The 27,865-nt window shown below is 45.6% G+C and overlaps 1 protein-coding gene across 4 annotated transcripts in view; it reads right to left on the reverse strand.

Annotated features, from left to right (window-relative positions):
• Positions 1 to 27,865, reverse strand: part of FHOD3 (formin homology 2 domain containing 3) — a 402,137-nt gene that overhangs the window by 346,035 nt on the left and 28,237 nt on the right. The gene's annotated exons all lie outside the window — the stretch shown is intronic.

Below are 27,865 nucleotides of genomic sequence, written 5' to 3' on the forward strand. Positions count from 1 at the left end.
CCAGAAACTAACACAACATGGTAAATCAACTATACTTCAATTTAAAAAATTTTTGCTCATGAAATATTTTTACAATTGAAATGAAAAAAAAAAAACATTCTCCATCTGAATGGCAACATATCCAAACTACAACATACCAAAGAGGACATTAGGTCTCTTTGTTACTAATTTCATTTTTAGAAAATTTACTTAACAAATACTTATATGGTGTTAATTATGTTCCGTTCATAATTCTAACCATGTTACATCGTTTGATTCTCACACGAACCCTATTCATTTCTGTTGCTATTCCCCTTTTACAGAGGAGGAAACTGAGGCACAGAGAGAGACTAAGGTACTTGCCCAATGTCACAGCTGGTAAATGGTGGAGCTGGAATCTGGATACAGGTCATGTAAATCAAGGTCACATTCTCAATCACGACGCTCTGCATCCTTTCTAAAGTCAGAGACCATCAAAGACGTTTACAAAATGCAGCTTCTGTCATCTGAGTGTTCTGGTGTGGTCAAGGTAATGCCACGTGTTTACCAACCCCATTCCCTTTTCCTCCTGGGAACAGAGACCACACAACCCAGGCCTATAGTTGGGCTACTGCCGTGTAACTGAGTACTGACCGCTGGAATATCAGTGAAAGGGAAGAAGGCTCCCGACAGACCTGGCCACACACCCTCACACAACTGTCCACCTTTCTTCTCGGGCCTGTTGCCAGATGCAGAGGAGCCAGAGAGGATCCCAAAGCCTGGAAACCAGCAGACCCGGGACAGAAGGAGCTCAAGTTCCTGTATCACTGCATGCAAGAGAGCACTTTGCTGCCCAGCCTCCACTGGCCCATCCCAGACGGTGACAAGAACAAGACGTGAGCCTTTGCCAGAGTATGTCCTTAAGGTTCTGAGGTTATTTCAATGAGCCAGCACTACATGACATTTAGAATAATCAATACACTTAAAAATACAGGAAAGTAATTTTACCAAAGATAAACATTATGAGCTCATCCAAACGTATCAGTAACTTCATGCTTAATTTCTCAGGCTGTAAGGGTGGCTTTTATTATTCATCCACTTGGTGAGTTAAGGCTTTTATTCCAAAACACCAGAAGGTTGGAGAGAATGGAGGCAAATACGTGGCTACTTTAAAACATCTAGGTAAATGCCGGATAATCCTCCCGCTGTAAGTGAGATTTCAAACAAGGAATGAGTCTCCTTTGATAGAAAAGCTCTGCTTATTGCCCTCAACAAGAGAATTGTACTCTGTCAGCTTGTCTGGAACCGGCATTGATAACAAGCGGCTAATTCTCGCAGAGACCCCGCCGTTCCGTGTTTCTGGTTATCCTCACCAGAATGAAAGGAATTTGTTCTTTATTATTTGTAAGACATACCTAGTTAAATCATTTGAAGGGGTTAATCCTATTTGATTCACTTGTTTTATTTCTCTAATAACCAACTAGTAAAGGCGTGCTGGTCAGGGTAGGCATTCTTGACTGGCATTTTACAGATGGTTATCTGATCTGTGAAACCAGGAACCAAACAGGCCAAACGCCCTGTACCGTGGTACCAGAGGTGTGCCCAGGGTTTTGGGGGAACACCAAGGGGAACTGGCTCCCCAAAAGCAGCAGACAGGAGAGATTTCCTGCAAAAGGCATCCTCCTGGGCCAAGGGTCTCCTGTAGGCTGAAATCAGACTTTATCATTCCTCACTGGAAATTTCCATTAGAAACTGAACCTGTTACCATGTACACTGGACCATGCATAGAGCTGACATCACTACAGATCATTCTTGCTTTCACCTCCCACAGACATTTTGAACTAATAAAGCTTACTTGGTCTGTTCCGTTGACATTATTAATCCTTCTGCTTATTTTTAATCCCATATATAATCTACAGACTAGAAGACAGGAATAATGAAAGCCCTTTAAAGCATAACAATTTAGTTTGCCTCCGCCCCTGCAAATGTGGGAGCCCAGAGAAGGAAGCTTTTGGATAAGAGTTTCTGCTTTCCCCTCCAGGAGGTCTGAGGTATTCCAAGGCTGTGGTCCACACTCAGGCCAGACAGAGAGAACCCAGTGGAGAGGAAGCACTGCTCCGGGGTGGAGAGAGACAGCTTGTGCACGTGTATGTGGTACACATACTCCCACTGTGGCCCGTTTCAAGCTACCAACGTGAAGTCACTGAGCGTGGAGCTAAAAAACACAGAGGCAGACAAGACTCAAGAGACCGAAGTGACCTCCCAAGCATAGGCAGCAGTAAAATGTACTAAAACCGTTAGGAAGCAACCTGTTTTGAGTATGTTTTTAACTGAAGTATAGTTGATTTACAACATTGTTAATTTCAGGTGTACAGCAAAATGATTCGGTTTTATATATGTATTGTTTCGAGTACTTACACCTTTGTTCTAATATCACTTTTATTCATTGCACGTTTATACAGGATAATTTAATTTTTAATAATGACTGCGTTGAACACCTCGTTCACAGTATTCCTGAGATTTATCGATCGGCCTTCTCGAGCCGCCAGACCTCCAGTACACACTTCTCCTGGCCCGCGAAAATCATTAATTAGAGGCGCCTAAGTGGAGAAGAGCAGGGAGTGGACGAAAGGCAGAGCGACCCTGTCCTGGGCTTTCGGTCCTCACTGCCCCCCCATCACCCTATGCTCTCCTTACCTGGGGCAGAGGTGGATTCCTGGGGGCCACCAGTAAGCCCATCCTTACAGGCAACCATGGGTATTTGCCACATTATCTCCACCCCATACCTTCCGATTTTATTCCCAGCCACCAGAGCGAGTATCTGGTTTGCCTCAACGCGCCCCACCCCGCACCAAGTTTCTGTCTCCATGTGCTCCCGCCAGCCCTGGATCACAACAAGAAGCCCACCATCTCCCCAGCTTCTGACAACAGTGTCCCAAACCTGAGCAGAACTGCCTGCTCTCATCATCCCTCTCCTCACATTCAAGGCATCATTAACTACTGCCATTTCCATAGCGATTTTAACAAAATTATATGTCGGGCATGGGCTGGGCACCAAGGAACACATACACACTTCCTTTCCTCAAAGATCATTTTTGTCAAGTAAGCATGACCTGCCAACAGAACAAGAAGAGAATAACAAGCCATCCAAATCAGCCGTCAAAACGTGTGGACGTTCATCCTCAGTTATATTCCTTCTGCTATAATTAGCAGCCGTGGCCTCGGAGACTCAGGCATCTTCCCTAAAGCTGCCCCACCCCCGACCCCTGCCAGGAGAAAGGCTGCCATTACTTCCATGGCCAGGTGTCAGGACCCTGCCTCCCTAAATAACAATTGGGCGATGTGTGCTGGCAAGTCATTCAACTAAAACCGAAACGATGACTCTGCGCCTTTTATTCCCTCGAGAAGTGTGTGTGGGGTCCTCCCAGTAGGGCTACAGGAAGGGGGTAAGGTCAGACACTGCCCCCTCTTGGCGAGCCGGGCACGTGCACTAGCGGGCCCCAAGGACGTGGGCAGCCCGTGAAGATGTCAAATGAATCAACACACCCTGCCTGCTCCATTCCACAGCACGAGCCCCGCCATCATCACACCCCAGATGCACACGATTAATATTTAAACCATCACATGAGCCAACGGGTACAAATCCAAGACTTCTCGGCTAGACTGACCCACTGAAACAGTAAAATCCCCTCCATACCCTGGGGTTGGGCATCATTTTTACAAACTGAAAGGTACCCCAAATGCATCCTTCAATCTTGTCAGGGACAACTAAGGAACAGTTATAAAAGAATGCTGCAACGCCAACAGGCAGTGAGTGAGTGGAGATTAACCCTAGTCTGGTTATTACAACGGGGTAGCTGGAACTATCCAGCCCCTGCCTGCAAAGTGAAGGATTCTAAAGACACCTGCCTGCCAGACCAGCTCCTGACGGGAACCTCAGCTCCTGCAGACACAGAGGCAATCAGATCCCCTCCCTGGGCCTCTCAAGTCAAATGTCTTCCCAAATGACTTAAGGGCCCTGGAATTTCCTGACTCTGGCAATCTTCATGTCAGCCCTGATCCCCTGGCAGCATGTCCCCTGTGCTCCTTTCTTGGCTCCAGGTTCGGTGGCCAGGACACTGCCGGGCACTTCAGGACACAGGACAAAGCCAGGAGCCCTGCGGGAAGATAACATTACAGGGTGACCACAGGACAGCAGTTTGGGGAGGCTAGGGACAGTGACAGTCACGGCAGGAGGACCAGGTTGCAGGCTTTAAACCTGTAGCCAGGACCCTGGTGGGGGACAGGGTGCTCAGGAGGGGGTCAGTCACAGAGCCATAGGAGGGACCCTTCCAAATACGCTGGAATGTGGTGCTGCTCCTCCAGGTCCAAACCAACCATTAAAATGGGCCCTGGATCTCTGGAGCCATGGAAAGAGCCCTCCACTCCTTGCAGACAGCTCGCCCAAGATCACTGGGGTTCTTCTGACTGTTCCCACAAAGCCAGTGCATTCAAGAAACGGCAGACACACCATCCTGGGGGAGGAAAAATATCTAAAACAAGGCTGATGTCACGTCTCAACTTATATATTCTCTTCTTTCCTTAATCCAGTGAAGCTGCATGTTCCTGGGGTGGCTTAATGATTATCTGGGTTTGGCAGCAGGTCTAAAGTAATCCTTAGTCTGGGCAATAAAGTTCTGGGGAACTCTGAAATAGATCTCCATGGAACTGTTCTATAAATACACCCGAGGTCTGTCCATTGAGCTAATTTGGGTTCAGAAATGGGAAAATATATGCTGATTTTTTTTGAAGAAAAAAACTAAAATAGATGTCATTTGCTTATGTCATTTCATCGGTTCCTCTCATCCCTGCACCCACATCCCTTGCAGTGTAATTTGTGCAGCTCCCTCCATCAAGAGGTGGATTCCCTCTCTGCTCCTGGAACCAGGGCTGGCCTTGCTTCGGTCAATGCAGTAGCAAATGTGACCTGGTAGAGACCTGAAAACCCCTTGCTCGCTCAGGCTGGCCTCCCTTGTTGCCCCTGGGACTCTGCCAGCACATGAAGACAGCTGGGTTAGCCGGCCTCCAGGATCCCTGGGTGTACCTGCTGCTGTCCTCTGTCCCCGGTGGGGGTCTTGGGCTCCGGAAGGGGCAGGGCCCTGCCGACAGCCCGCCCACTGCCACACACTGGGTGAGGCCAGTCTGGGTCACCAAGCTTCCAGATGACCCACCAGCAGACGGCAGACACAGGAGAGAGCCAGCAGTTATCAGCCACACTGGCCCAAAGCAGAACTGCCCAGGAGACCCATAGATTGGTGAGCAACATCTGATGGTTGTTGCTTTCAGTCAATCTCCACTTCCCAGAAGCTTGCCACCTCGACCCGCAGCAGACAGGCAGCCCCCCGGGATTGTAATTCCACACCCAAGTACTTGGTGCCTGGAAGAGTAGGAGGTGAGGGGCTCACCCCCAAAAGGTGCTTGCTGAACACACCATGACACGACCGGCTCAAGGCAGGACTGCCATCGCGTGCCCAGCCCTCAGACACCACAGAGCATGCATGCCTGGCCCTGCCCTTTCCGGAGCTCAAGTCCCCCACCAGGGACAGAGGACAGCAGCATTTGCTGGGTGGAAAGGCCTGGAGCCCCAGGGAGGAGGGGAGTGGTCACCCTCAAACCGCTCCCAGGGAGGCGAGAGGCAGCAGGAGGTGAAACCCCCATGAGCTGTGGCTCCAAGCCCCCGAGCGTGTTCCATCGTCCCATCGTACCAAAGTATGAAGACTTGTTCAAAGTAGCAGCTGCAAGCACAGGGCCTTTCAGACTGCACTGGTCACACACCCACGAAGCCAGCCCCGCTCCTGGCTCAGAAATGAAGCCCGGCTGTGGGCCCCTTCTTGTTCTGGGGCCCAGGTCACCGTGGGTGCTCTGCGAGCGCCACTCCAGGCTCATCCCAGCTCTCAGAGCGGCCCAGAGGCAGTCAGAGCATCAGATGGTCAGTTATGAGAGAGCGGCACTGCTTCCCCCTCAAATGGTGCTCCTGCCACCAGGCAGTCAAAGTGGATGGCCACCCTCAGCTTTGTGGTTCCTTCTAAAGCAGCAGTGACTCGAAACTGGGATTAGATGACAAGCAAAACAAGACAGGAAAGAGTGCTTTCCAACCAGCAGGGCCACACGCCCCTTTCACAATTCTTAATAAAACCTTCACAAAACCCTGGCTCAGCCATTCAAGCTTCTGTGGCCTATGGTTCCCCCACCCCACATGGGCCACTGCAGAGAAACTGGGTGGAGGTGCCCACGCCGTGGCTGCCCTCAGCCATTTCCTAAGACGGGTGGTGAGGACAGGGCGTTTTCATTATCCTCCAAACCACACATGCCTTCCACGTTCATTCCCTTCATATGGATAATGCATTTCACAATAAAAAGTGAACAGTTTCAGTATGGAGAGTCCTTAAACAACTGAAAATAGAGTTACCCTCCGATCCAGCAATCCCACTCCTGGGCATATACCTGGGGAAACTCGAATTTGAAAAGATATATGCACCCCAATGTTCATAGCAGCCCTATTTACAATAGTCAAGATGTGGAAGCAACTTAAATACCCATCAACAGATGATGGATAAAGAAGCTGTTGGGGGTGTGTGTGTGTGCATATATATATGTATGTATGTATATGTATATGTGTGTGTATGTGTATATACATACAAACATACACATATACACAGTGGAATAATACTCGGCCATAAAAAAGAATAAAATAATGCTATTTGCAGCAACATGGATGGGCCTGGAGATCATCATACTAAGTGAAGTAAGTCAGAGAGAGATAAATACCGTATGATATAACTTATACGTAGAATTGAAAAAAAAAGGACATAAATGAACTTATTTACAAAACAGAGAAAGACTCACAGACATAGAAAACACACTTATGGTTACCAGAGGGGAGAGGAGGTGGGGAGGGATAAATTGGGAGTTCAGGATTTGCAAATATTAACTACTATATATAAAACAGATAAACAACAAGGTCCCACTGTATAGCACAAGAAACAATATTCAATACCCTCTAATGGCCTATAATGAAAAAGAATATGAAAAGGAATATATATATATATATATACATATGTATGTATGACTGAATCACTATGCTGTACACCAGACATTAACACAACATTGTAAATCAGCTATACCTCAATTTTTGAAAAATGAAGTTTCATATAAAGACGTAATTTTATGTATTTTAAAAATAAAAGCAACACTGGGTCAGTTTCCTTAAGAGAAAGACCAAATGAAACGAACTTACATGGTATCAGAAGAAACCAGTCCTGTTGGCGAACCCTAACAAATCATCTTTAAACTTCTAGATCTCCAGGGGCCCTTTTAGACTCTTCAGAACAACAGGTATATCATGGGTATTTAATAAATGTTTAAGGGTGAAGTACCAGGGTATTGTTGAGGATCCAGTATGTGTGGGTTATGAAATAATATGAATACATTTACTTTGAAAGCGGTTGGATTTGACTTCCTCAGAAATCTTTAATAAGTTATGTTATTTATGGCCAGCAACCTCAGCGAGAGAAGCAACGTCCTGAAATTGATTTAGGCAGTTTCCAAATCAAGCCCCAGACTTCTATTTAAGTCAACAGAATTGCACAGCTCACCAACCAAAGGCGAGGACCTCTGCCAAATTCTACAGGAAAGAGACAAAGGCAAGGTTTCTCCCATTAAGAGCTTAAAGTGAGCGGGTGTGATAATCCGGTAAGTATTTGAATTATTTTAAAGGGCCTTTCTGTCATTAAATTAAAAAACCAAAAATGCATTAAACTTCTCTCTTGAAAGGGCTGAGCTGTATTTCCTTGTGCTTACAGGTATCTTTTCCCATTTTCTGTGTCTCTTCAGTCACGTTGAAAAACAATGAAGCACCAAGTATCAGGATTATTACCGGCCCATTATTACTCATTCAGATGAATAATCGTCTCCTGTGCTGCTTCTCGGTGCCAGGCACTGTGCTACATCCTAGCGTGACAGGCCAGGTTCCAGGGAGCACTCAAGGCTGTGGATGGGACCAGCCACCAAACAGGGAAATAAGGGGGACAAGGATCTGGTCACCTTATTGTTTCTGTTCCTACTTCTGTTGGGGGAGGAGTGCAGGGATGGCGAACTGAAGTATGATGGATTTAAAAGCCCCGACATAGGAGGAGTATGAGTAGTCAAGGTACTAAAAGAAGGCAGCCAAGGGCTCCAGACGGGGAGGCTTCCTGACCACAGCAGATTTTAGACTTGATTCTAAGGCAACGAGAAGCTATGAAATTGGCTGTAAACAGATGCATGCGGGATTAGCTTTGCAGTGTGGGGACAGAAGGGGGAAGACAAATGAAGAGGCCACTGCAGAGGTTAGGGGTGCTTTGAAGGTGGCTTGGACAATGGTGGAAGCAGTGGAAACAGAGAGAAGAAAAGGGAGGGGTGTGATACAGGGAAAGACGGGGAGGGAGGAAGGAGAAGTTAGAATGACTTGGTGATTGAACAGAGAGTTTCTTGCTTGAGCAAATGAATCAACGATAGAATCATCATTTACCAGCAGAAGAAACATTACACAAAAAAGCTGTTGGGGACAGGGAGATAGGATAAAAATTGGGGATTTTTGTTTTTAACATGTTATGTCTAAAACAAGTAGAGGCGTTGAGTAGAGAAATCGATTTGGGGGTTGGGGCATGAATAAAAACATGGCGGTTGAAATCCACAAGTGCACTGGTGAACCTAACAATTACAGCTAACTTTTTGTGACTTGGGGATCTGTAGTGGTGTCCCCCTTTTTCATTCCAGATAGTGAAAAGTTGTGCTTTCCCATGTTTTCTTTAATAGAGGTCCTTTTTCACTTACTAGTCTTTTCAAAAAACCAACACTTGATTGCATTGCTTTTCCACAATTTTAAGTTTATTTTCTAGCTCATTAATTTCTATTATCTTTATTATTTCCTTCCTCCTTTGTGTTAAATATGCTGTTTTTTTTCTACTGTGTAAAATCTAAATATTTTCAGTCTTTCTTCTTTTCAATTATGTGCATTTAAGACAATAATTTTCCTCTAAGTAAGGTCTAGCTACAGACCATGAGAGCCGATATGCCATGTTTTTATTATCTTCAGTCCAAAATTTTGTCTAAATTCCACTGGGATTTCTTCTTTGACCCAGGGGTTATTTAGAAGTATATTACATAATTTCCAACTATTTAGGAATTTTCTAACATCTTTTTTATTGTTAATTGCTAGCTTAATTTCACTATGGTTAGAAAATATACTTCGTATGATTTCAATACTTCGAAGTTACTTGCTGCCAAGGATGCATACTCCACAGCTACAGTGTTTGTTAAATGAGATTCTCAAATCTCCTCTCTCCTCACTGCCCTTAACCTGCTTGCTCTACAGACAGGTGTGTGAATCTCCCAATACAAATGCAAATTTTTCTATTTTTCCTTTTAATTCTGACAATATTTGATTGACTGATTGATTGATCTATACTTCTTAGTGAAGATGCAATTTCCTAGTCTTTTGGCACCGTGAGATTTCCTCCCTATCTCTAGTAACATTTCTTGCCTTAAACATTATGCCGTCTATTACTAGCACGGACACACCACTTTCTTTGAGTGAGAGCCACGCAGTTTATCTTCTTCCATACTTTTCCTTACAACATCTGGTACTCATATATTCAAGATGTGTCCCTTGTAAGTAGGATATAGTTTCTTATCCAATCAGACAATCTCAGTTTTTTAACAAAAGTATTTAACAAAGTCTGTTAACCTAAAGTGATTGCTATTGTTTAGGATTTGATCTACATGCTCTAGTTTCCTTTTTCCTTCTTTCTTGGCATCTTTTGGTTTAATCTGCTATTTTTCATTATTCCATATTTCCTTTCTATTATGCTATTTATTCCTAGTTACATATTCTTTCAGTAATTTAACCTCTAGGTAATCACATGGCTTCCTGACTCAGCAGAACCTACTATGAGTGAGTGCTATCACTTCCCAGGAAATTTCAAGACACTCAACCACTTTATTTTTTTTTAACCCTTGATTTATCATTTCTTATTTCTTTTTTTAAAAAAATTTTTATTGAAGTGTAGTTGATTTACAATGTTAGTGTCAGGTGTTCAGCAAAGTGATTCGGTTATACATATATATACAAACATACATATATATTTTTTCTTTTTCAGACTCTTTTCCATTTTATATTATTACAAGAAATTGAATATAGTTCCCTGTGCTACACAGTAGGTCCTTGTTGTTTACCTATTTTATATATAGTAATGTGTGTCTGTTAATCCCCAACCCCTAGTTTATCCTTCCCTGCCCTTTTCCCCTTTGGTAACCATAGTTTGTTTTCTAGGTCCATGAGTCTGTTTTTGGTTTGTAAATAGAATTTGTATGATTTTTTATTAGAGTTCACATATAAGTGATATCATATGGTATTTGTCTTTTTTTTTCTGGCTTACTTCCCTTAGTATGATAATCTCTAGGTCCATCTATTGTGCTGGAAATGGCATTATTTTATTCTTTTTCATGGCTGAGTAGCATTCCATTGTATAAATATACCACAACTTCTTTACCCAGTCATCTGTTGATGGACATTTAGGTTATTGCCATGTCTTGGCTATTGTAAATAGTGCTGCTATGAATATTGGGCTGCATGTGTCTTTTCAAGTTAGAATTTCCTATGGATATATACCCAGGGGTGGGATTGCTGGATCATAGGGTAAGTCTATTTTTAGTTTTTTGAGGGACCTTCATACTGTCCGCCATAGTGGCTGCACCAGTTTACATTCCCATCAACAGTGTAGGAGGGGTCCTTTTTCTCCAGTATTCATTATTTGTAGACTTTTTAATATGGCCATTCTGATTAGTGTGAGGTGATAGACCACTTTAATATGGTCTATACCTTTTGACATACGGAGAAATGTATTTTGGACCCTGTGATACAGTATTATTCTGGCTGCCAATATTCATTTAAATTTACCCACGTTTTTGCTTTGTTTCTTGCGCCTCATTTGTTCCTGCATTTCTGTGCTTCCACCTGTGACAATTTCCTTCTGCCTACAGAACTCTCTTTAGTATTTCTTTAGTGAGAGTCTACTGGCAACAAATTTCCTCAGTTCCTATTTTCTAGAAACATCTCTGTTTTACCTCCTTTTTTTTTCCTTCAGTAGCAGCTTTATTGAGATATAATTCCATACCGTACAGTTCACCCATTTAGAGTGTACAATTCCCTGGCCTGTAGTATATTCACAGTATTGTCCATCCATCACCACAATCAATTTAAGAACATTTCCACCACCCCAAAAGCAAACCACATATCCACTGGTAGTAACTCCTCATTCCCACAAACACACCCTCTCTGTACCCACAAACCACTGATCTACTTTTTGTCTCTATAGATTTGCCTATTCAGGACACTTCATATAAATGGAATCACACTATATGAGGTCTTCTGTGGCTACCTTGTCTCACTGAGTATAAAGCTGTCAAGTTTCTTTCATGCTACAGCATTTATTCATACATCATTCCCCTTATTGCTAAATTATATTTCATTATATGGATGTACCACTTTGACTTACCCATTCATCAGCTGAAGAACACTGGGTTGTTTCTACTTTGGGGCAACTAGGAATAACAGTACGATGAATATTTGTGTACAAGTTTGTGTATAGACATGTGTTTCATTTCTCTAGGGTACTGCACCTCAGAATAGGATTGCTGGGTCACATGGCACCTCTATGTTTAATATTTCAAGAAACTGCTGGACTGTTTTCCAAAGCAGCTACACTATTTTATCTTCCCACCAGCAATCCATGAGGGCTCCCCCTTCTCCTAAACTTTGCAAGTACTTGTTTCCTTTTTGATTATGGCCATCTTAATAAATGTAAGTATCTCATGGTTTCAATTTGCATTTCCCTGATGGCGAACGACTGTGAGCATCTTTTCGTGTATTTACTGGTCATCTGTATATCTTCTATGGAGAAATGTCTTTGCAAAATCTTAGCCCATTTTTAAACTGGGTTATTTATCTTTTTGTCATTGAGTTGTAAGAATCCTTCATATATTGTAGATACAAGCCATTTATCAGCTATATGGTTTGCAAAAATATCCTCCCAATCTATGAAGTTGTCTTTTCACTTTCTCAGTGGTGTCTTTGGAAGCACAAAAGCTTTTAATTTTGATGCAGTACAGTTTACCTGTTTTTTTCTTTTGTTGTTTGTGCTTTTGATATCATATCACCTTTAAAGGGTATTTTTTCAGGATACAGAATTCTATAATAGTAGTTATTTTATTGGAGTACAGACATATCTTGAAGATACTGCCCATGGGTTCCAGTCTCTTCAACAAATGGTGCTGGGAAAACTGCACAGTTACATGTGAAAGAATGAAGTTAGAACATTTTCTAACACCGTATACAAAAATAAACTCAAAATGGATCAAAGGCCTAAATGTAAGACCAGATACTCTAAAACTCCTAGAGGAAAACACAGGCAGAACACACTCTGACATAAATCACAACAATATTTTTTTGAATCCATCTCCTAGAGTAATGGAAATAAAAGCAAAAATAAACAAACAGGACCTAATTAAACTTTAAAGCTTTTTCACAGCAAAGGAAACCATAAGTAAAATGAAAAGACAACCTACAGAATGGGAGGAAATATTTGCAAGTGAGACGGCCAACAAGGGATTAATTTCCAAAATGTAAAACAGATTATACAGCTCAAACAAAAACAAACAACCCAATCAAAAAAATGGGCAAAAGACCAAAATAGACATTTCTCCAAAGAAGACATATAGATGGCAAACAGGAACATGAAAAGATGCTCAACATTGCTAATTATTAGAGAAATGCAAATCAAAACCACAATGAGATATCACTTCACACTGGTCAGAAAGGCCATCACCAAAAAGTCTCCAAATAATAAATGCTGGAGAGGGTGTGGAGAAAAGAGAACCCTCCTGCACTGTTGGTGGGGATGTAAATTGGTACAGCCACTGTATGGAAGTTCCTTAAAAACTAAGAACAGAGTTACCATATGATCCAGAAAACCCACTCCTTGGCATATACCCAGAAAAGACAAAAACTCTAATCAAAAAGATACATGCACCCCAATGCTTACAGCAGCGCTATTTACAACAGCCAAGACATGGAAGCAACCTAAGTGTCTATTGACCAGTGAATGGATAAAGAAGATATATACACACACACACATATATATATGAAAATTAGCCATAAAAAGACTGAAATAATGCCATTTGTAGCAACATGGATGGACATAAAGACTATCATACTTAGTGAAGTAAGTCAGAAAGAGAAAGACAAATATCATACAATATCACTTATATGAGCAATCTAAAAAACCGATACAAATGAACTTATTTCAAAACAGAAATAGACTCACAGTCATAGAAGACAAACTCATGGCTACTGAAGGGGAAAGTGGGGGAAAGAAAAATTAGGAATTTGGATTAACAGATACACACTACTCTATATAAAATAGATAAACAACAAAGACCTACCGTATAGCACTGTATATTACAAGATATTGAATACCTTGCAATAACCTATAATGGAAAAGAACCTGAAAAAATATCTGTATATAATATATATGTATATAACTGAATCACTTTGTTGTACACCTGAAACATTGTAAATCAACTATACTTCAATTTAAAAACTTTCATTGATAAGCTGACAAGATTGCTTTGAAATTCTCAGTTATAAAGGTAAAAATTTTTTTGCTTCCAAACAACAACAAAAAGTACAAAGTACTGCTCAAAAATGCTAACCATCATGTGACAGTGCAAGGGTGCCACAAACCTTCGATTTGTAAGAAACGTATCTGTGAGGCACAAGGCAGAGTGCAACAAAACAAGGTATGCCTGTACTCACAAACTCTCACTCCCTTGTCCTCTGGCACCACAATTAGTAGCAACTCAACCCGGATTAGGCTGGCTCCTGAGGCTGTGTCCTTAGCTATAACAAAATATCTAATGAGGAGGAAAGAAAGGCACAGAAATAAGCCCTCTGCAATTCCAACATTTAGAGGTTGCCTCAAAGAAAAGGAGGCTGAAGAGGATCAGCCGGAGGGACCAGAGGAAATTCAGGAGAAGCCGAGGGAGGGAGGAGAGTGTCTTAGGCAGAGCACACTCAACTGAGGCTGCAACAACTTTCATTTGAAAATAACCAGGCCTAGTGTTCATCAGCTGCTCAGCCCTTCACACAATAAACAATAAAACCTCTGCAGAGACGCTGGCACATCCAATCCGCACATCCCATCCTTCTGAAAACACCCACAGAGTACCCCGTGTATCCTGCCCACTTGGTGAGGCTGCCACAGTGAGGCTGAGCAAGACCCTCCTAGACAGCTAAGCCCAAACAGAAGCAGATTCGTTCACTTAAAATGGAACACTGAACAGTTCGAGAAACCATGCGAAAGTGATGGCTCTCGCCGATTCTCTGTAAAATCTGCCAAACTCTTACCTAAAATTTACAAGAGAATGTTTACCATATTACTGTTTCATTCTTCAAAAACCCCCATGATTCACTTCCGTTGAAAGAACAGGGGTGTGAAATGTAAAGAAAGCTGTCGACATAAGGGAGACTTTGTGTATTACGATCAGAAGGAAGAGCGGGTGAGATGGAGGAAAAGAGAAGACCGGGGAAGGAGCACCGTATTTCACTCACGTGAGCTGGCGATAAAACAGGTCCACCGAGAATACAATTTACGCACACGGTCACCCAGGCCAGCTATGTAATTTGCAAGATCTAGTGCAAACTAAAAATGTGGGGCCCCATGTTCACAAAGCAGGAAAAACTCTTTTTCCTTTCTCAGTGGCCTCTCTTTTGACCTGTCTGGTGGTATTTTCACCTGTGATTTACTAGTGCTTCCTCGAGCTCAGGGATGCCCACTGGGCTGGTGTAGACCCACACTGGTGCCACAGCCCGCCCCCTTAACCGAGCAGGCAGCACGTGTCCATCTGCACCCAGGCCCCTGCTGGGGCACAGGGCAGTGGAAGTCACCAGGTGGGGCAGGGAGGGCAGCCCACGAAAGCTTCCTGGTCCTAGAGAAGCAGAGACAGAGGCAGGCACACCGCACATGCGTAGAGGCTCCAAGCCCCTGGCTCTTGCTCCCGTGTCCCATTAGTCTTCGCTTAACAGGCACAAAATAAATAATAAAACTAGGAATTTTAAAACTATGACCATTGAGCATTAAATCCCAGGTACAGGGCTCTGTGTGACAACGCTGCTTGCACACCCATGAAACCAGTCCTGGGGCCACCACTTAATGCTGCCTCCTGGGTTCTGGGCTGTGAGCCAGAACCGGCCAGTTGACCGCCTACTCCTCTGATCTGCTGGCATCCCTGCATGGTGGGGCCCATACAGCATGACTTGGAATCACAAGGCCCTACTTCCCAGTGCCTCTGCCATCCCTAGTGTAACAGGGAAGAACAAATCTGACTCCATATTGGATCTGTTTCTTTGACTTTGACTTTGTATTCTATTGATTTTGCTACAAGTTAGTCACTAAAAGGATGTTGCCTACAGCTTAAAGTATACAAAATGGCCCATCTCCAAAAATCCTGCCTCCCATGCCTGAGTATTAAGATAAACTACTTCTGTTTAAGCTCACAGGAAACATCCTGACCAGGACCACCAATGAATGGCTGCAGGAAGGAATTAACACGCCCCCTCTGGAGTCTGGCCAGAACCAGGAAATATCTGCAACAACTTATCACCTTTTTTACTCTACATCCTCACCTCCTCTTTTTTGCTCAATGAAAGAAAACTAGCATCTAAACCTGGGCAAGATGGTTCCTTGGGACACTAGTCCACCATCTCCTCGGTCTGCTGGCTTTCCAAATAAATTCACTGTTCCTTGCCCCAACACCTGGTCTCTCGATGGCCTGTCGTGAGGCGAGTAGTATGAGCTGGGACTCGGTAGCATTTGAACAGTGGTTTTTGTTTTTGTTTTTTGTTTTTAACATTTTTTTATTGAGTAATAGTCATTTTACAACATTGTGTCAAATTCCAGTGTAAAGCACAAGTTTTCAGTTATACATGAACACGCATATATTCATTGTCACTTTTTTTTTCACTGTGAGCTACCACAAGATCTTGTATATATTTCCCTGTGCTGTAATCTTGTTTATCTATTCTACATTTTAAAATCCCAGTCTGTCCCTTCCCACCCCCAACCCCCTTGGCAACCACAAGTTTGTATTCTATGTCTATGAGTCTGTTTCTATTTTGTATTTATGTTCTTTTTTTTTTTTTAGGTTCCACATATGAGCGATCTCATATGGTATTTTTCTTTCTCCTCCTGGATTACTTCACTTAGAATGACATCCATGTTGCTGCAAATGGTATTATGTTGTCAGTTTTTATGGCTGAATAGTATTCCATTGTGTAAATATACCACATCTTCTTTATCCAGTCATCTGTCGATGGACATTTAGGCTGTCTCCATATCTTGGCTATTGTAAATAGTGCTGCTATGAACATTGGGGTGCAGGTGTCATCCTGAAGTAGGGTTCCTTCTGGATCTATGCCCAGGAGCAGGATTACTGGGTCATATGGTAAATCTATTCCTAGTCTTCTGAGCAATCTCCATACTGTTTTCCACAGTGGCTGCAGCAAACTGCATTCCCACCAGCAGCGTAGGAGGTGAACAGTGGTTCTTAAGCTTTTGCACACGCTAACCTCCTGGGGAGCTGTCTAAAAGGGAGCTTCCCGGGTCACACTCCGATATTCTAATTCTGATGGTCTGGGTGGGTGGGGCTCAGGACACTCCCCACTTTCCATTATCTCCAGGTGACCTGATGCAGGGGCCTGGGGCCCCATTCTGAGAACAGGTGCCAAAGAGACCTAACTTCAGCTCTGCTAGGGGAGGGCAGAAGTCTCAGAGTAGGCTGCAGACCAAGAGCAGAAACTTGAAGTGGGTTCAGGGAGATGGGGGTCCCAATCTCTTTGGAGCTTTTCCCTCTTCACCCAGTCCTGGTGCTTCCTTCCTACTCTGCCACATTTGTGTGCAGTGTTTTCCATGCTTTCAAGTCAGTCTCAGGGTCCAAGTGTGTGGGTATTAATGCGACACTCCAGGGAAGGTCCACTGACTGATATCCTAGGAAAACACACAAACGGGCCAAGAATCCAGTTCCACCTGGCATGTGTGACATGAACACCCAGGAGCAGAAGCCACACCTCAGTGAAGTCCAGCTGGCTGTGACCGTGGACTTCTAGGAAGACCTTTCAAGAATGCTACAGGGTGAGCTGCCCGCTAGCCAGGAAACCCTGCACACCCCAGTCACTCCAGAGTGTCCCCAGAACTCAGCCCTTGGGAAGAAAAGATTATCAGCCTCTGACACAAGAGGCTGGGCCTCCGGGCCTGGGGCTGCCCCCAAACCAGTGGTGGGACTTGGGGCTAGCCGGTTATGGCATCTGTCAAATGACAGAGACCAGGGACATCAGAGCGCAAATTGGCAGCTCACTGTCATGCTCAGTTTGGCTCACGTGACATTTTATTTTATTTTATCTTTTAACATTTTTTATTGACTTATAATCATTTTACAATGTTGTGTCAAATTCCAGCATAGAGCACAATTTTTCAGTTATACATGAATATATATATATTCATTGTCACATTTTTTTCTCTGTGAGACATTTTAAAATAAATGCTTAGTTGCCAACAGTTAAAAGATTTACATGAAAGTCCAAGTTTCCGGCTTCTCTTGAAGATCTAGAAACCCAGGCCCAACCCTTCCAGGCCCAGGAGGCCAGGCTGAAGCAGCGCCCACCCTTTATTTAAGGCATTGCTCTCCAGGCCCCTGGGGCCACCTGCCCACCTGGCTCCTCTCCATTACGCATCTGGACCCTGGCTCGGGTGACTCAAAGGTCCTTTATCCTCAAACACTCTCTGATTAAACGTTCAGTTTCTTTATTTAGTGTCAACCATACATAACATTCATGTTCTTCTCAATAATCACAGGATTTCAAAATCAGCAGAGTATTCTCCTCCACTTCTTTCCCTTAGTAATTCATTAACTTAACTCGGTGACCAGACAGCCCTAGTTCAGTGATCAGCTGAAACCCCTCAACAGAACACTCCCTTCTCTCAGGGCTCACTGAGGTTTGTGCCGTCTTTAAGATCCTTAGCGACCCAGGTACCCAAGTCAGCATTCTCTGCCCCGCTCTGTTTCTGCTTTTCTGTCACTATAGAAACAGAAAGCTCCATGGAGAGATGCCTGATGCCCTGGTTAAGAGGGTGCTCGGCGATGATGCCCACGCTCCACCTGGCATGACAAAGTACAGGGCTTGTGAGAGCCGTAATTAAAGACTGGTCCCGACACTTCACCACAACATCTTCAATCCAATTTTAAAATCCACAAGCGTCCATGTTTTTCTAAATTACAACTTGTCTATTTTTAATCAGAAAAGAAAAAAAAAAAGCCCACCACTCTTGCTCCTGAGCAAAGACCACAGGTCTCTTAGACAGACCTTGTCTGGGGCTGCCTTCCAAAGAGCCACACACGGGAGACAGCAAAAGCGAAAACTTCCATTTGTGAGCCATATTTCACTACTTCACTATTCCCTGAAAAACCTCCACATAGATTATCATCCTTAATTAGTGTTTGATAAGTGTTTGGAGAGAACAAGTCATTGGCTCATCTGAAATCATTCACATTACACAGCAGCAGCCAGGTGCAGGGCTCTCGCTGTAAACAGGTCGGGAGGACTTGGGGGTCCCGTTCATTATGCAGGAGGTGCCTTTCTGGAGTCAAAACTACCCGTACACGGCTCTAGGTATGTTCTGAGCTCATCTGAAAGTCTGGAGAATCTGACCTTCGATATAAAAGTAACTTTCAATCTAAGATTGTTGAGGATTGAGTTTTAGAATCAATGAAAATTTGAAACAGAGTACATTTTCTGGTGAGTGAAAATCCACTGAAATTCTGAATTTATAGACTATCACCTGTGAGATTCAAATCAGTCTTCGGTCATCTTTTGGGTTCTAGAGATACTTTACAGCTAAAAAGCACCCTACAATGTGGGCTTTGACAAAAAGTCAAAATCAAAATTTTCTTCGGGTCCCAGAAGCGGCTGTAGTGGCTCCAGCCACAGGCAGTGGCACATTTGTGACAGGACCTGGCTCAGGTCCCTTTCCAGGTAAAAGGATTCATTTAGGTGTTTCTGGCCAACAGTTCACATCTGCTGTTTTCACAGAGGAGCCTGTGAGCCCGACTGCCTGCTTGTTTTTGTAATTCACCTAAACGTGGAGTAGCTCGTGGCCGCCACACAGTTTGGTTACACAGAGAGTAATTGTTCCCAGATGTTTAACAGAAACGCCCTGGCCAGGCTGACCCTGCAGTACCAGATGTGTCTGGTGTATGAACACGTCCTGTGTCCTGTAAGGTTGTCCTCAACACGCAGGCTACCCTTGCAGCAAGATGCCCAGACCATCATGTGCACAAGCATACCTGCTTCTCACACACCTTCATGCTCCCTCTCCGAGGGTGATGGCCAGACGGGTGGGAGCCATTCACGCGTTAGGTGCCCTATACCTTCAGCGCTGCCGCTCCCTATGGAGCAGAGGAGGTCTGTGAGGAGTGCCCATGTGTCTGCCCACCTGGAGGCTGGGAACAGGGCTGTGTGCAGTGACATCACCGTGGAGCAAGCTGGGCGCTTCCCTGAGGCAGGAGGAAACGGCTCTAGCCAAGGTGGAGCAAAGGGACAGAGCTGAGAAATGCTGGGCAGGTCTGGAACCTTGACATGAGGACTCCAAGGTCAGGGTTATTTCAGCTGGGTGACTCCCGTGTGCATCCGCAAGCCCAGAACGGGGCCGGCAGACTCACAGGTGCTCCCAAGGCCAAGGAAGGTGGGGACAGGCCTCAGGCACAGCTACGGGAAGACAGGGGCACACAGCCAGGCGTGCTGGGCTGAATGCTTCAGGATGCCTCTCACCAGCTGTCAGGGCCCCTTCCAGGATTAATTAAATTAGCCCCTAGGCTCAGAGCCAGAGTGGCAGGCAGGACAATGCCTTTTTTCCCCAAACCCTGCCTCATTCACACTGGAGAATTCTAGCAAAACCTACCTTATCGGTGACAGTTCTCAGGGTCGGTCAGAAAGCAGGTTTTCTGGTCCAGGGCATCCTGACCTTGACTGAGAGGGGCCTGCAGCCACCTCACTAAGCTTCACTGTCCCTCAGTAAAGCCAACCACGGAGGCTTCAGGCTGAGACATTCTGGTCCCTGCACCAGGAGTTAGCAGCCACGAAAGCTCAGCCAGAAAACAGCCTTAACCTACCTTTTTCATAGGCTTTTCAATGGGCACTCCAACTTCCAGAAAGGAAACAATACCTTTACAGTGAGAGAGAATGCTTAAATTCCTTTGTCTGTGTTTTTTAAGAGTTATTGAGCACCTGGTTTATGTGAGACACGGTGTTCACTGGTGTCTAAAGCAGGACTCCTGTCTGCCTTTAAAACGCTCTCAGGTGACAGCTGAGCAAGACGCACAAACAGGTAAATGGAGGACAGCATGAGCCCAAGAGGGTGGCGACTGAAACCAAGGGTCCTCTCCTTGGCTGCACTTTCAAAGCATACGGCAGAGCTGGGGGTGCTGGTGCAGGGAAACGATTCCAGTGGCCCAAATCAGATCAGCGACGTCAGAATCCCCAGGTGCTGGACCCAGGCAGAGGGATGCAGAAGGCCTAGCCCTTCCAAACCTAAACCTAGACCCTCACCCCACAGGCCTGAGAGCTGGGTCCAGCCCTCGCGGCCACAAGCATGGAAACTTCCCCAGTGCTTGAATTGTGACAATAAAGAAATCTTCCTTCCAGAAACTGCCCAAGCTGGGATGGGAGCGGTGGTCCAGAACGGCAGAAACACACATCCTTCGAGTGTTCTGCTCCTCCAGTTGACTTGAAGAGAGAGGGAGTGAGGTGCCCTCTGTAAGCGGCAGAGACGCACTGCCCCAACCACAAGGTCAAGTTCAAGCCCTAACTCCTGCTGCAGGCAAGAGCGCTGGCCTGCAGCTGCTCGGTTCCTGACACACACATGCTTTCACCCCAAGCTGTGCGGCAGGCCCATGGGTCATGACGCTCCTTGACCGCTGTCCTTCGCACTGTCCTCCGCTGCCCCAGCTGCCAGAGGAGAGGCTGTGGTCTTTTAAGCAGAGCCCGCCCCTGGGTGAGCCCGTCCCAAGGGCAAACAGGGCAGCCCAGAGGGAGGGGGCACCCTACATCCTCACAGATGTCCTGAGGCCACAGGGGCTGCAGGAAAGGGGACCCGAGGAAGCCAGTTAGCCATGTATTTCCCTCTCAACTCCAGATTCACCCTACCACACATGCTCTGCAATAATGGGAGGAATTCCTCAAGACTTCCTCCTTCACAGCAGCACAGCGTCCAGCTTTCTCAGCAGAGGGGGCTGGAGGGAGGGGTTGCAGGGGAGAGAGTTAGTGGTACAAGGTGAGGACATCCGGGGAGCTCCACCCAGCCCCCTACCCTGGATGTGCGGTCTCCCAGCAAGCTCCCCACCCTGCACAGCCCTCCCACAGTCTCCTCAGGACAGACATCGGGCCCTCCAGGCCTCCTGCCCACGCAGGCATCCCCATTCCAGCTCACTCATTGCCTCCCCCGAGTCTCGTCCCCTGCTGTCCTGCTGACAATATGGCCTTCCAGACAGACACCTGTGCTCCAGGCCTCCCGCACTGAGTGCCCCCCCGCACTGCACCCCCGCACCAGCACCAGGGCAGCTCGCCCACCCTGCCTGAACTCTGGAGGCTTGCTTCCCGCGTGCCCAGTGACTAAAGACCAGCGAAATTCTCTGCCACCCAGTGTGGTCAACTCCACCTTCTCCATCAAGGTCTGAACCCCCTCCAGGTCCGTCCTGCCCTGGGTGCGCTTCCCCAGCGCTGGGGCACCACTGGGAGTTCTCATGTATCCTTTAGTCCCACTTTGATTATGGTTTGGTAATTCTTTGTATTAAACTTTGCCTGTTTAAATCACTGTGTGCTCTCTGCCTACTGATTGGACCCAGATCGCTAGAATGGGAGAACCACTCCTGACGTGCATCTGACATGAGCCACACAGTCATGTGTGGGGGGCAGCACCCAGGCCAGCAAACCCTGCATCGCTCACCTTCTGATCTGATGTACTCAGAGGGACAAGAGCCCCTATAGAGAGACTAACTTCTAGTCTAGTTTGGGACAATCAATCCTGTTTGTTTGTCAACTGAATATATACAGAATCCAAGAACAGTGGCTCAGATACTCCTCTTGAAGATTCTTCAATTATCTGCCAGTTCAAAAGTTTTTTTGGATGCTTATTGACAAAGAGTATCTTGTAGCCTGTTTCTAACAAATACCAGCAGGGAAAATTATTTGTACCTTATTGTTTGCAATTTTTCACCCCTTTACTAAAGAAAACAGGAAATAATTGGATACACATCTCTTTGGAGGAAATCAGAAGCACAGCCTTACAAAGAGATCAGTACTTAAAAGTATTTGGTGGGGAAGGGGTGGGCATAGCTCAGTGGGAGAGCACGCGCTTAGCATGCACAAGGTCCTGGGTTCAATCCCCAGTATCTACAATAAAAAAAAAAAAGTATTTGTGTTCCGGATGTAATAGGTACTGAAAGGGAGTGGGGGAAGGTTCAGGAGGGAGCAGGGAATGTCTAGTTCAGAGTCCTTCTGTCCAGCAGACGGTCATTTTCCAAGAGTAGCTTGGCCTCCCCATAGGAAGCCAACTTACACAAGCACGGGAGGCAACAGCCAACTTTTCACAGGCTGGATCCCCCTGGAAAAACTGGCCACCAAAATGGTGGACCATGAGCCCCGGCCAGGCACATGCCCCTGCCTTCAGCCTGCCTGCACCAGCAAGGACTTTATCCAGGTCAGGCAAAGCCCGTCCTCGGAGGTTCTCCTCCAGTTTCAAGAGGAAGAACTTAATTGCAGGAAGCAAAAGTGGTAAGGAAGTCTTTTCTATAACTCTAAGCATTATTATGAGCTGGTTTTCCTCCAGCAACGCATAGTAATAAATCTTTACATTTATAGGGCACTTTACAGCGCTTGAAATACTTTCACAAACATTATTTCCTTTTGGTGAAGAAAATCTCCTGCTCCTTGGGATCTTTTTTTTTCTCTCAAATGCTTTGTGTTCACTTTAGAAGTTTCTGTGTAATTCACTCTGTGATGTAAAACACAGACCACAGCAATGTTAAGGGTCACCTCCAAAGCACTAGGAGAAAACCTGTGACTTTTTAAAAGCTAATAAATTTGGTTACTTTGCACTTCAGTTGGTTAATTTCAAGCCAAATCTAACTTGTTGGGTGTCAGGTTCAGGCTGCATGATTCCCCAGGGGTGTGTGGGGAGAACAGAGCACTCCTGGACTTAGGGCAGCCTCTCAGTTCAGAAACACCCTGGGCAGGGGCCCCCAGCCCCACACACTCTCTGGTAGACATGACTAATCAATCACCAAATTCTTTCTCCTGAGACCTGACTTCAAGACTGCACCCAAGCAGGCATGATCAGTCGATTTCACTTGGCAGAAGCATGAGAAAGCTATTTGCCCTTCCTAAGCCTCAGGCTGCTCGGGGTGGGCCCAGCAGTGCCCTGGGCACCCTGCTTAAGTTATTCCCAGGAATTCCCCCTCCTGTTAGGATGCAGCTCGTGGGTCCCTGCAGGCAACCCTAAGACATCTGTAGTCTTACTGGGAACTGCTCACCACCCTTGGACAGGACCACAGTGCTGTTATGAAGCAGGACCTTATGGGGCCTTCCTGGGGCAGACCCCTTCCCCCATATTCTCTGCTGTAGCTCCTCTCCGAAGTACCTAAATAAGAGTATCTCATGCGTTTTTCAGATGCTAAATACTACCACCAAATGGAAGGAATGAATTTAGAGTGGGGAATATCGTCATTGGTGACCATATGGTATTTGTAACTGCCTAACTGTGTAACAGTATAAATGGCCTTTCTCACGTTGTTGCTGACCAGGGTTGGGCTAGAAGGTGGGGACGGTGCTTTGGGTGGACTGCCCATCCTCCTGGGGGTGCTGTGTGCACGGATCATGTGTAGGGCCCTGCTTTTGCTCCCAACACCTCAGAAACAGCAGCAGGATGTTTTGTGCATCTTGTTCATAACTCACCCCAACCGTGCATGTCAGCTATTGTTTTTAGTCCCTTGTGGTTTCTCTGTATGCTGTTGTTCGAGGTGCAGGTCCCAGCCAGTACAAACACTGCAGCAAGAGGTCCCAGGCCTCAGCCTGCCTAAAATGCTAGAAGCTTTTACCAGCCTGAATTTAAACTGCACAAGTTTTCTCTAGAGCACTTTTCCACAGACCCCCTTCCAAAGCACCTTTCGTTTTAGGCACAAGAATATTAGGAGATTCCCAAGGCCAGAGACAAAACAACACACCCAGCCAAAGGAAGGGGACTGCTGCATCTGCAAAAACAAGAAAAACTTTGCAACAAATCATCACCCTGTGTGCAGTCTCTGTGGAAACCAGCACTGCCCCCGTGAACACTTGAAATTTTACAATAAAACCCCCTCTCTTCTCTCCCCAGTAGGCTCACAGTCTTGGAGGCATTAGCCCATTGTGACTTCCTTTGCCTGGCAAAGAAATAAAGCTGTCTTTTCGACCTCATCCAGAACTCTGTCCTCCAGTCTTAATTCAATAATTGGGGTACAGAGGCCGAGTTTTGGCAACAGCGCCAGCTGACCTCATCCCTCCTCCAGGCCCGTTCACTTCTTTCACGGCTAAAACTCAGCTCACCCACTCTCTCTCTGCATCTCCCTAATATAGTCACATCTCTGACACCTTCTTCATTCATCATCATGAGAGAATATTTTTAAAGGATGTCGGTCTTCACACTACAACAATTTACATCTCTCTGGAATCTTTTCACGTCTTTAGCACAGTGGCCACATACTTATTACATAATGTTGGGAAAGGGAGTGGTGTTTCCAGATGGGAAGAACCATGCAGACTGAGGACAGGTAAGGACAGCAGCAGAACTTCACTCCGCTTTGCCCACGGCCAGAGTGCGGGTGAACACTGGGGCAGGAGAGGGATTGGCACCTGCACACTGCCCTGCAGGCTGCACAGACACACCAAAGGTGTCCGGGGGGAGGACATGGCTGGTGCTGAGCTCCAGGGATCCCTGGTAGCTCTGTAGATAGCAGACTAGAAAGGAAGTTTTAGTTAAGAGTCTTGAGGTGTGAAACTGGCAGGGGCAGGGGATGGGGCAGGAAGGGATAATGGCCTCCAGCTTGGCCCACCCTTTCCCTGCATTCACTCCCTAGGCAATCCCAGCTGACCCCTGGCTTTCAAGACTGCCCATCCCTTGCTGACTCTCATTGGTACAGCCCCTGTTTAAACTCCTAACTTGAAAACCCCCTGCCTACTTGACATCTGCACTTGGATAGCCAACTGATGGCCCCAACATAACACATGCAAACTGATCTCCTCATCGTCCCCACCGATCTGCTGTCATAGTCCTCTCATCTCAGCAAAGGGCAGCTCTGACCTTCCACCTGCTCTAGCCAAAACCTCAAGTTATCTTTGACCCCATTTACCTCCCATACCCTACTAAATCTGTTGGGAAAGCACATGGCTCTGACTTCATAATACATTCACAATCTGTGGGCTTCCCCCACCATTATCCTCCCAAATGGCTCCCAGCATCCACCTCTTCTCACCCTACAGACTTTCCCCACCCAGCTACTGAAAGGGACCCTTTGTCCCGTGAGTCTGATCATGACACTCTGCTGCTCAAACCCTCCCTCCAGTGGCCGCCTATTATAATGCCCTGCAATGACTTACAAGGCCTGAGTGAACTGCCCCTGATCTGTCTGCCTCTCTCCCACCACTCTTTCCCTTCACTCACGGCACCCCAGCCACTCTGGATTCCTGGTTGTTTCTCAGACATGCCAGGAACACGCCTGCCTCAGGGCCTTTGCACTTGCTGTTCTGTCTGGACCACTCCCCCTGAGGCTCCGCATAAAATGGCAGCCCTGTCACTCTCCAACCTCTTGCCCCATTCTTCTTACCCTTCACCACCTGACATACTCTTGTCTGTCTCCTCACCAGATTGTCAGTTCCATGAGGTCAGGAACTTTAGAGAATGTGACAACTGAGCAGACAGAGTAGAAGCTTCCAAGAAGACAGACAGAGAAGCTGGAGCCCTCAAGGATGTAGGGGTTTGAAGAGAACAGAAGGCAGCATGGAATAAAGCAGGGGTCAGCAAACAACAGCCTGCAGACCAAATCCAGCCCATCACTGGTGTCTGTCCATAAATAAAGTTTTGTTCAAAGGTAGGCATATCCACCTGTTTAAATATTGCCCAGGGTGTGAGCTGCAGCAGAAAAGTTAAGTAGCTGCAACACAGACCGCATGGCCCACAGAGCATGAACATAACATACTATCGGGTCCTTTACCGAAAACATTTTGTCAACCTCTTGCACAAAGCAGTATTTTTCAAACTACAAACTCAGAGACAACAACCTCCATAAGAAAACTTCCACAAATCTTCCAAGAGGCCCAGATCCCACTGTGAGAAATAGTTTTAGAGAGAATGTAACAGAGAAGAACAAATCTGACTCCATATTCATTCTGTTCCTTTAGCTCTAACCCTGTGCTCTGTTTTCTGCGCTGAGTCACGCTGGTTCTGCACCTTTTTAAAAGAAGTTGCCTGTAGCCTGAAATAGACAGGAGGGTCTCTTCTCAAGACTCTGACCTTACAGGGTAAAACACGTTTCTGTTCATATACAGATTAAAACGTTGCAGAATGGAAAGTAACATTTGTCTTGTTGGAGGTTTACAGGAACATCATGCTGTGGACAGATGCAAAAACAAAGAACTCCGACCTTAAGAAGTCTGCAACAACCAAACACACCCCACCCCCTTCTTAGTATAAAAGGAGCCTGAATCCTGACTTGGGAAAGATGGTTCTCCAGGACGTTAGTCTGCCATCTTCTCAGTCTGCTGGCTTTTCAAATAAAGTTGTTCTTCCTATTCCTCATCTCCAGATTTATTGGCCTGTTGCGCAGCGAGCAGAACGAGTTTGGACTCAGTAACAGGAATATGGTGGTGGTGGTGGTGGTGGAGAAGGAGAAGACAGACTTGGATCCAGTCCCCAGTGCTGTCATTCAGCGGCTGTGTGACCTGACATAAACTACTTAACTTCTCTGAGGCTCTTCTTCCTTATCAATAAAATAAATACCGCCAACCGTCTTGTAGAACTATTGTGAGGAGCCAAGATTTTGCAGGTGAAGCTCCTCACCATGGCCAGTACACAATCTGCCTACACGACTAACTATTTTTTGAGAATTTACTATATTCCAAGTACGATCTAGGTGTTACTTATGTATCAGTTCATCTGATCCTCACAAAACTCCAATCGGGCTTTGCCAGTACTCAGCGGATTTTACTTGCCTTCAATGAATACAACTTTTTCTTAATTTTGTAAATAAAGGTGAAGTCCATCAGCATTGTTGTGGGAAAAGGCTGACTTTGGGGAGCCAGGGGAAGACCTGAGCTGCCTTGGGGAACAGCGTGGATTCCTGTGACAGTCGGGACCTCTGTCAGTCTCCTCAGCTGCTTCCCAAATTAGCAGGAAAATCTCCCAATTCAGAGAAACCTCGTGACACACTTTGCAGAGATATCATGCAAAGCAACTGATTTTGTGCCTATTTTTGGCTGGTCCAGATAACTGGTGGTTGCAGACCCTTGAATCACTGGATTAAAATGTCAGACTCAGAGCAGAGAACGCTGGAGTGTGGGCTGGCTGGGCACCTGCTCCCACTAAGTCTGTATCCTAAACCAGTGACGTTCTTTTGAGTTTTTCACCAACCAAGTCAGTCCGTATTATTTTCTCAAGAAGTAGAGCCATTTAAACTACTTATCAGTGTGAAA

Source organism: Vicugna pacos, chromosome 24 (assembly GCF_048564905.1).
Source record: "Vicugna pacos chromosome 24, VicPac4, whole genome shotgun sequence".
In the NCBI taxonomy this organism is placed as follows: domain Eukaryota; kingdom Metazoa; phylum Chordata; class Mammalia; order Artiodactyla; family Camelidae; genus Vicugna; species Vicugna pacos.